The following is a 10,945-nucleotide window of genomic DNA, read 5'->3' as shown; positions in this document are numbered from 1 at the left end:
GTGACTGACCAGTAAATTTCTGTAACATTAAAGCCAAACCCAAAGCCCCCAAGGAAGACTCCCCTGGGAAGGAGTGGCTGCATTAATGATTTCTCGGCTGTTCTCACTTAGTTTTGCCTCTCTGCAGGGCGTACTGTGATTTCTGCTGCCCAGAGAGATGTTTGAATTTCCTGCAGGAATCTTTGCTCCTCTCAGGCTCTGGAGAGTTGAAGGTTTGATGTTTTGCTTTAATGAGGGAGGCACTGCCTTATACCACCATGTTATGGTAGCATGTGAGAACTGGAAGGGATGCTAGAGAGAATCTTCTCTTTGGATGAGGACTCCAGGTACAGAAGGAGTTTCTAAAATCGCACAGCTAGTGAACAATAGGGAAAGAAGGAGATTCGGTTACAGAGTCCTGTCCACTCTCCCCTTTGGATTGATCAGATACCGCCACCCCCTCCCCAACATAATGCTTTAACCCAATCACATCTCTAGAAATTGCCTTTAAAAAGAGGCTCACTGGACACAGGGCCAGGTAGAATCCTCATTTTTCAGTGACAGTCACTTCCTCTATGTAGGCATAAAATTGGTGATAATGGTACTTTGAGTGACCATTACAATGAGCCGATTTGAAGACCATGAAGATCTGCAAATGCTCCAAGACAAGGAAATCTCAGCTAGACCACAAAACCATGTCCTTCTGGAACTGGAAAGGACTTTAGAAATTGTTAAGTCCAGTTGCCTTGTTTTAACAATGAAAAAAAAAACCCAGAGATGGACAGTGACTTTCCCAAAGTCACACAGCTGGTCAGAGTCAGATCCAGGCCTAGAACTTAAATAAGGTTCTCCAAGTCTGGTGTTCCTTCCATACCACTATGCTGGAGAATGTTTTTCATCCCAAATTGTTCAACAGTTGAGTCATTTCTGGCAAAACCTTTTGGCGAATTCTTGCCCTTCCTTTGTCTTCAGAAGCAGCATCCTTATACTCTACTTTGCAATCATCCATTTGCTGTCCTAAAATTCTTGCAGTTTCATTTGCTTATTTTAGCAACAAAGGGTCTAAAATTTACACTCAGCTCATGTGAGCTTCTCAAAGCCAGAATCAATCCCCAGGCTCAGTCGTCTGAGTGGAGACCATGGAGTACAGACTGGTAATGGCCAAAAGAAAAAAAAAAATCAGATGAAAGGATTTAGAAAGCTTAGGCCCTCTCCACATTTCCTGGGTCACTAAAGAAGCTGCTTCCATTAAGAATTCCCACTCATCTGTAACCCAAGAAATAAATCAGGTGCTCAACTGAACCACACTTCCAGGGCGGCCTCCCCATCAAGCATCAGGGAGTTGGCACTGCGGGCACCAATATTTATAGATCGGGTCAGGCTATGACACATTAAGCATTTCTAAGAAACAGAGGTCTTTGCATGCTCGACACCAACACAGGTGTGAGAAGGAAATGAGGCACTGGAGGTCTGCAGGACATTTTAAGCAGTCATTGAGGACCTGGAGGCAGTGTGGGAGATAGGTGGGAACTCCCAGGGGATTATGAACATCTGCCTCGCTACCTGGTAGTCCCTCCACTTTGAGGTAGTTGTTTAAACTGTGTGTATTTCAGGAAACAGCATGCCTTCCAACTCCAGTCCATCTTTGCATTCCTACAGTGCCTAGCACAGTACCTGGCATACAGGGGGTGCCCAGTAACTGCTGCCCGCTGAAGGAGTTAATGGGATTAACGGCACAAGGCACTTTACGAAGTAAAGCGATTCAAGTTTTGCTCACAGAACAAAGCTCTACCCAGCCAGGGAGTACTCACTGAGTGACAGCTCAGCAATGGGCATTGTACTGGGTGCTACAGGGTGCCTAGCGGCTCCTGCCTTGAGAAGCAGGCAGTTTGGCAGAGAAAACAGGGGGCACACACATAATACGGCTAATGTTTTTAATTTTTAAAGGGCTTTCTCTATTGCCTTCTTTGAGGGTTACCTTCTCGTTCTATCCCAGGGAACTGTGTACCTGAAAAAAGATTATATTTTGTTTGAAAAGGGATGAAGAAAGAATGATTGCAAACATATTCACTTACTGACACAAAAATAAGATTATGCATCAGGGCAATAGTTTTGTAAGCAAAGCTATTGTCTCATTTTTTCTTCTCAAGCTAGTTCAAGTTGAGTTTCTTATTACCGCCAAAGGAGTGTCTTACTCATAGAAATGCCAGGAAGGCTGCCTGAAGGAGGCAGGTCTAGAGTTAAACTTTAGAAAATGGAAAGTTTATTCTAAATCCCTTTAGCTTCTCCACTAGCATATCGACCACCTCAGTTCATGGAGTCCTCCTAATAAGTGGACAAATCACGTTCCCTGTTTGTAGTTAAGAATCAGCAGAGATTTGGAGATAGAAAGGGAAGATGTAATGACTGCAAACCCCTTACTATGTGGCCCACTTCAACAGGGCTAGGTGAGCCCCTCGCTAGGCTAGGAGTGGACTGCAGGGACAGTGGGCTGGACAAAGAACTGGCCAGCCCCCTTGCAGGAACACATCCTGTGAGAGAGGCTGAGTCAGCCAAACATGCCAGTGGGCCTCAGCCACGCCAAGATCGTCCCAGGACAAATAACATTCAGATGGTGGGAAGGAGGGCTTCTGTTCAGGGACTTGGACTCATCCCCCTACCACATGGGTTTATAAAGATTTTATAAGCCACTCTATATACATACCGGGACCCCCAGTCTTAGCAAGTACACCAGCTGAGTATTGTTACTCAAATGAGTAAAAATGTTCCTGATGGAACTGTTAAAAATAATTACGGTCAACTATATTCAATCATATTAGATAATTATTCATTTTCTCCCTTGCTCACCAAGATTGGGAGGGAAATCTGGTTAGGTATGGAAAAAGTCAATGTTATATTTTCTCCGCATATAGAAATCATTATGTGAGTAATTAATCGTATCAGCCACACACACTTCTCCTGTGCAGAGTAGTATGTGATAATGGCCAAACAAACAGAAAGGTGGTAAGCTAATGCAAATCCAGGGCAAGACAAAGCAAGGATAGAACGGGCATTTCTTGTTTTTGTCTGACCACTCCTCCCTCCTTTTTCACTTCTTACAGTCATCCTACTTTTCCTTGGAGGACTGTACCTCCCCCAGTCCACGTGATCAGGGCAAGCTACAGCCCCACTCCTCTCACCAAGGCTGTGGCAGATACTCCTCTCGACCAGTCAGAGGGTATCTATTTGAACAGAGAGTCATTCTGGAGAGAGAATAGATGTATCTTGCTTTTAAAATTCAAGCCATAACAGGCTTGGAGCTGCTAAGGGTCATACTTTTTTTACAGTATATAAAGAAGGGCCCCGACTCACAGAGAGAAACAAAGAAAAAAGATGTATAGAAAGAGGCAAAGTTCCAAATACACAATTTGTTCCCATGAATCCATTTGTGCCTCAAGTTAACCTCAGACTCCATAGTTACATGAATCACTAGTTTTCAATTTTCCTCTCAAGCTAGTTTGAGTTGAGTTTCTTATTACCACCGAAGTAGTGCCTTACTCACATAGGAACGCCAGGAAGGCTGCCTGGAGGAGGTAGGTCTAGAGCTAAACCTACGAAGATGGAAAATTTATTTGCTTAATTTTTTGATTAACAGAGATGGAGAACATAGAAAATAGAGGTGAGAGAATGAATACATTCCTTCTTGTTACTAGTATTGGTATGTGGGTGAAGCACAGGAGGGCAGAGGGGAACAGTTAGACTGGGCCTCAATTATGTAGATCCTGGATAGCAAAGAGAAGAGGCTTGCCCTCTTTCCCTTAGGCACTAGAGATCCATGAAAGGTGTTTGAGCAGAACATGTCAATACAGAAACAGCCTCATGGGAGGACAGCTCTGATCTTAAAGCCAGAGATCTTATGCAAAGGAAGCTATGGCTTCCAGGTGATCATCCCCACGCATTTTTTTTTTTAATGTCAGTATCTGTAGCCACGATTGGAATGAAGATGCTATAAAGGACCTTAGGGAACATGGAGTCTCATTCCTACTTTTACAGAAGAGGAAATTGAGGCCCAGAGTCCATGACGTGCCTAGATTATAAAAGAAATGACAAAAGCTTTTCTGATAGGCCAGGTGGGAGGCTTAACACATGAAGTTTTCTATGGTTGCATAACAAATTAGCATAAACAAAGTGGCTTCCAAAAGCACCCATTTATTAGCTCAGGGTTCTGTAGGTCAGAAGTCTAGTACAGTGTGGCTGGGTTCTCTGTTCATGGCATGACACAATGAAATCAAGATATTGGCCAGGCTGAGTTCTCATGTAGATGCGCTGAGAGAAAATATACTTTCAAACTCATCCTTGTTGGCAGAATTCAGTTCCTTGTGGTTATAGGACTGAACACCCTGTTTACTGGCTGGCTGTCACTAGGTGATTTCTCTCAGCTTCTGAAGGCCACCCAAATTTCTTGTCATGTGGCCCCTCCATCTTCAAGCCAAGAAATGTGTAGCCTTTCCATGCTCCAAATCTCTGACCTTCCCCTCTGAAACCAGCCTGAGAAACTCTCTGCTTTTAAAGGGCTCATGTGATTAGTCAGCCTCACACAATAACCTCTCTATCTGAAGGTGAACTAATTAGAGATCTTCATTGTATCTACAAAATCCCTTCATAGCAGGACCAAGACTAGGGATTGATCGAGAGAAGGATATATGTGTACCCTGGGATCTGATCATCTCGGGGGCTCATCTTAGAATTCTGCCTTCCACAGTACCACAGTGTTCCCTGGAACAGGCCACTCATGAAGAAAATCTGACAGCTTGTTTCAGTGAGCTGGTGTCTGTGGTGGGAGGGGGGCACAAATACCCAGAAGGCAAACTTGTTACCACAGGTAAACAAATAGAACTTAAGGGTCAGAGCAAGGTCACCTTGGGCCAGCACAGCTACCTGAGCAGAGCAGCCCACACTGCGTCTGTATATATGTTTGTTCGATGTATTCTCCCCATGATTGACAATGCTATCTGTGACCCACACAAGTGTACCCATAAGATTCAGTGTGGCCACTAGTGCTTCTTTGGTAGCTCCCTGGATCTGTAACATCCTACCACTGGCTGTCCTGGCCTGTTCCACCCCTCTTTTGCAACTAGCCCATGGACCTCAAAAGAAGCTGTACCACCCTTCACCCTCCTGGGCCAGCCTGTTCTGATTTGGGGACAGCCTGGAGGAGCCATTGGAGTGGTGATCGGTGCACTGGGCTGAGTGATCATGCTTGGATCATCCGCCAGTGACCCAAGAGGTTCACCCTGGGTCCCATTCGACCCAGCCACACACTTTAATGCCAGCAGGTTTGTCCACGAGTCATGGGTCAGTCTTTAATAAGTGGTCAGCACTTAGCTTGTTTAATCAAGTCCTTTGAAGATAGCTTGGAAGACCTGAAGGGGAATAATCTCCTCAAATACAAAAATCCAGAGGGAAACGAGGTGGAAGGGAGAACACCGCTATTCTAATTCCGGCCTCTGACCTCCCTCCTTTCCATGGGGAGCATTCACCCTGTGGAGCCCCCTGGAAGGTGAGAGCCCCTGACAGGCCCTGCCAGCAGGAGCGCCACAGTCTAGTAGAAGTGACGACTGCCACACCGCCTCATGCTCCAGGAGGGGCCCCGACTCTGATCCTCCCAGGCTCCAGCAGGTCGGCTCAGCTCCGAGCAGTTTGTTTTTTGAAAGTCTCATAAATTTCCAAGAAACTTCTCCAGACAACTGTTAGGAGGCTGCACCTGCCAAACAAACACAAACAGAGCTCTCCTCCACCAGATTAGTTACTTAATTAAGAAGAGAAAGAGACAAGGCACATAATGTGGAGATAATTACCCATCTTGCCAAGTCTCTGAGTGTAGCGTGGCACACGCCGGCAAATTGCAGCACCGCCGCTAATGCATATTCATCCAAAGTTGTAACTGCTGTGAACATTTTCCACACAGACAGCAATATGTTCCACCAACAATCTGAGCTCCTTCTCGGATTCCAGCATCTTCCCACACCCCTACCCTGCCTTCCCAGGCTCCTTCCCTCTCTGTAAAGGAATTTGCTAAACAAAGCAAAAAGCAAACAAGTTATAATTGAACATGACCTAAAACCACTCTGGGTGGGTGGCTACAATCAATTCTGGACCCCAAACTGCGATGTCTGAGTTTTTCCCCTAACCTTTGACTCACTCAATTTAATCTCACTTAATCGAATTATAAGGATTTATCGAGTATCACTGTTTTAGGCCCAGTGCCAATCAAGTGCTATGGAGGTACAAAGGTCACTGTGACTAGGCCACAGCCTGAGAGGCTCATGATCCATTGAGAGAGGAGCTCTTTTCTGTGAGCAAGTCAGAGTGGGTATTATTATTTTAATCCTTTCGGCAGATGAAGAAATAGAGAGGTTATAACATCTATAATGAAATAGGTGATGTGGGCCTTGAACCTATATTATCCGACTCTAAATCTCATGTACAAGGCAGACAAGGGGAAATTCTGCCTTGGAGACAAAGGAGGACAGAAGACAAAGCAGAGCTGGGGTAAGGCATAGGAGACGTGGGATCTGCTCCCAGCTCTGTCGCTTACGAGCTCTACTGCCTCTGGCAGATCATTAAACTGTGAAGGTTACCAACTTTTTCATAAATAAAACTGTAGATAGAAGAAATGCTGATAATTAAATAAAGTCAGTCCTGAAACTACTATCTAGGATAGTGCCTGGTGCTTCGTAGATGTCTAAGAAATAGTCGTACCCCTCCCCTGGCTAAAAAAGAAGCACGAACTGAGCAAAATGAGATAACGGGTGGAGAGATGCAGGAAAATCAGTGGGATGGAGCCTCATGCAGGAGGCATGATTCGAGTATGCCTTAATGTAGAGTAAGATCTTAGCAGACTGAAATGGAAGCAAGGACATTTCAGGTGCAGATGAAAGTATGGAGGACCAGACACATTCAGGAGAGAGTCAGTAGTGGTGTGGCTAGACCTGGGATAGAGGAACACCATGCTGGAAGGCAGGCCGGGGCCAGGTAATATGAGGCCTTGAATGCCAGGGTGAGAAAAACAAGCAAAGGCATCAAAAAGTAGAGCTAAGGTTAGCGAGTTGGCAGTACGGCCTTTGGAGAGAAAAGACCATAAGGAATCCTACTTATCCAGAGAAGCATGAATTTGGCTTCATCATTCCCAGAACATACTCAAGTGGTTGAGAAATCGGCGATGTTGTCATCTTTGTCTTAAGAGCACACTTTAGACATCCTTATCTGATGCCCTTCTCCAATCAGCTTTCCCATGGGGCTTCTTGACCCCTTGGCTTAGATCAAGTCTATTCATCTTTCCTTGCCCTTGGCCAGCCAAGGGAGCCACTGAGAGACCACACCCAATTTCTAAGAAAAAGATGAATAACCTAATTCACTTTAAAGAAACTCAGAATTGCCTTTCTCATCTCAAGTTAGACCCTGAGGACTTCAAAGGTCTTTAAGGGGAAGACTATGGTTGGCTTCCCCGATATAACTTTAAAAGATCAGGGTATCACATCTACCCTCCCCCCTTCTCCTTACCCCTATGGCACTGCCCCTCTAAACCAAGGAAAACAAATAGGTTCCAATTCAAACACCAGCTCCAGTTGATGGGAACTGCCGGGAGCAGCGGGTGGTGAAACACTGTGGGGACACTCTGGTTCAGAGGGGAACTGTGTCACAATTGATTAGCAATGCCTATCAAGGGCATCATATTAGGAGGAGATTCACAGGCATTTGCCATCCTTGGACGTTGTCCCTGGGTCTTTGGCTGGTTTAAGCCTTCATTGAGTCTCAAAGTGAATTTTCCCCATTACTGAAGGAGTAGAGATTGAAAGAGCAATTAATTGTAGCAACCATATATTGAACTCTTACAGTGTGAGAAAGCAGGGGAAGTTGCATTATTTTCTAATTGCCCTTCCATGGCTAAAGATGAAGAATGGACAATCGCAGTGGTTCTCCACCTTCACTAAGCATCGGAAAAACCTGGGAGCTTTAGAACTAATTTGGTTGCCTCACAGAGATTTGGTTAAGTTGACCAGGGATGAGCTCAGGCATCAGCATTGTTTAAAGCTCCCTAGATGGTTCTAACGTGCAGCCAAGGTGGGCACCTTTGCGCTGACTAAAAGCCCAATTGAGGAAGCAACATGAAGCCCATGATTTAGACCCTATCATGAGATTCCTGTTCCTCAAACACTACTTCAAGGCTCTAGTTCTTGACTCTGAGGTGCAGAAAGCTCACCTGGTGATATGAAGCAGAGGTACAAGGAGAAGAGATCTGTGAGTAGAGTACATTCTGCTGGTGTTGTCAGGGAAGGCCTCACAGAGACTAGATTTCAGCTGGACCGGGAAGGACAGACAGAATTCGGATAGACGGAATAACTTTCATAAACAAGATAGGGCATCATGAAAGCCGAGCAATGGCTGGAGGCTGGGTGGAGCAGGACCCCGGAGGTGGAGGGGCGGGCAAGAAGAAACCAGAGAGGGCCTGGGACTGGGCCCAGCTGGTCCTAAAAGAACTTGCTAAGAACTGAGGTCGTGAACCAGGGAGCCAGGTCCTGCCAGGTGTGAGCTCTCCTCAGATTTATCTGCCTGCCAAGTCTTTCTTCTGGGAGTCCCACATCTAGCCAGCTGTTGGCTTCTCCTGTTGAAACGCCTATTCACATGAGTTATTCAAAACCACATTTTCCTTCTGACCACAACTTCTTTCAATAAAGTTTAATTCCATAAATTGGTGTTATGGACAGACTTTCGATGACCTGCCCTTGAGAGTTCATTAGGGCTTCCCTCCTTCCAGACGAGTAGGCTGCCTTAGCCAGCATCTCTCTGTCGTAGCCCCAAGGCACCACCCCCCCTTCAGCATGTGCTCCTGGGGCAGCCATGAGACTATTGTTTCAACTTGGCACCTGCCCATGTTGCTTCTCTTGTCTCTTCCTGTCTCCCACCTGTTCACAGGGACTTCTAAATTAGTCATCTGTTGTCAAGGCAACACTCTGCTTCCTCCAAGGTGTGAATCCTGAGGGATTCAATTGTGAAGAAGAGGAAAGTGATTTCTGGGGCTGGCTTGGTGCATGTGTACATTAATCAATACCTCATTGGCAAAGGCTGAAGTGGTCTCAAAGGTGGCCCTCCTACCCTGAGCATTAGCATCACCAAAAAGGTTTGTTAAAATGCTGATTCCTGGCCCACCCTGATCTCCTGAATCAGCGCCTCTGATGATGTGACTAAGAACTACTTGTGGTGCTGGGAGACTCATGGCTCAGTGGAGTGCAGGGGTATCCGGAGGTCAGAAAAAAATCATATCAAGCTTCACTGGCATTCAGAATATAGTTCTGGACAAATGTGGCACTTTCTCTAACTTGTATGGCTGTTTCTAACAGTTACATCTTCATCACTTGCCATTTATAGGGATGTGTGTATATCACAAAGCTGGAAAAACAGAGACACAAGGATTAAATAGTACAAAAACCAGAATTATGTTTTTGGATATTTTTCCAGGGCCACATAAGTGACTTCCTGTTTCCTGGGAAGTCGCTTTGAGCTCTCATGGTGAAAAGGGCCTTTCAACGTTGTTAAACACGAATCAGCACTTAATTAGATCTCCATTCCCGATAGAATCTGAAGAACTAAAAGAACGGTAATGGTCAGAATCACTTTGTGCAGGGATCAGACACACATGGCCTTGCCTGGTCCCTGAGGAGCCACAGAACTTATTCCTCATGGTTGGTGGGATGAGGGCTCACACTCTGTTTGACACTCAGCCCTATAACCTCGAAGTATTTGAAACTGCTTCGGAAACTGTAAAAGCCCTGTTCAAATATGGGAAATGATCATTACAGGTATTTGTTCTCTTCGCTATTACTGCTCAAGCATCTACTCTAAGCCAGTGGCTTTGCCATACATCATCTTGTAGGGGAGACCCTATATTCTCGACCCATTTCACAGATGAAGGGACAGAAATGTAAGTGACCTGCCGAAGTTATACAATTAGTGAGAGACAGGGCTCTGTGTGCTTCTAAGAGAAGTCCTCTTCCCTGCACATCACCTATCGGCGCCATCTTAAACCAAAGCCAGGATTCTCCACACTTTTAGTGACATTGTGCCTGACCCTCATAGCATCCACAGGGGCAGTGACATTTTCAAACCAACTCATTTTAATTTCTTCTGATTGAAAATGCCTGCTGGCATATATGCTGCAGAGACTGTTAAAAGGAGGAAGGCAGTGGTGTGAAAAGCAGCGAGCAAACTCAGGAAGGTCAGGCATCAAAGCCCCATAGTACAGGGACTATTGGTCAGTCTCCTTCCTCCAACATGTGCTCAGTGGACACCTGCTCCATGAGGGCTGCAGGAAGAAGAGAGGAGAAACAAAAACATGGCCTGCCACCCAGGAACTCATATTCTGACAGCTTCGTTTTTTACAGAATCCAGCCTAGTCCCTCCTTTACAAGGCTGTTAATGGAGAAGCCCTCTTTGGGTTTAAAAGAGGCAAAACTGGGGAGAGGATGGTAGAGCATCTTAGTGATAATGGTGATGGTTTGGGAGAGCATATGTGGGTGGCCCTGGAGGTTCATCCCCAAGACGGCGGCCCAGCAGGTAGACTCAGCTCCAGGACAGACAGCTGACGAGCTGTTCTCTGAACCCCTTTCCCAGGAGCCTCTCCCAGGGTGTGCAGGAGCCTCTCCACTGCACACCCAGTCTGGCAAGCCTGGCCTAAACATGTTCTGTGAGGGATAATCCAGGCTCTGGGGCTGCGAGTGCTCTGCTACTCCTTTGCTTGGAGTTGTACCCCAGGACGCCCCATTATACATTACCCTGAAGGACACCAGAGGTAGATCTGAGTGTGCTTCTTTTGCACGACAATAGGGACAATGAAGATATGAGGCAACAATGATGGCAATTGTTCTTTTGCAAAGTGGAATGAGAAAACAGTATACAAAAATTATGAGACTCCATCTCTGCATCCTGG

This window comes from Rousettus aegyptiacus, unplaced genomic scaffold, assembly GCF_014176215.1.
Source record: "Rousettus aegyptiacus isolate mRouAeg1 unplaced genomic scaffold, mRouAeg1.p scaffold_m13_p_3, whole genome shotgun sequence".
NCBI lineage: Eukaryota > Metazoa > Chordata > Mammalia > Chiroptera > Pteropodidae > Rousettus > Rousettus aegyptiacus.
This window is presented reverse-complemented; position numbering follows the sequence as displayed.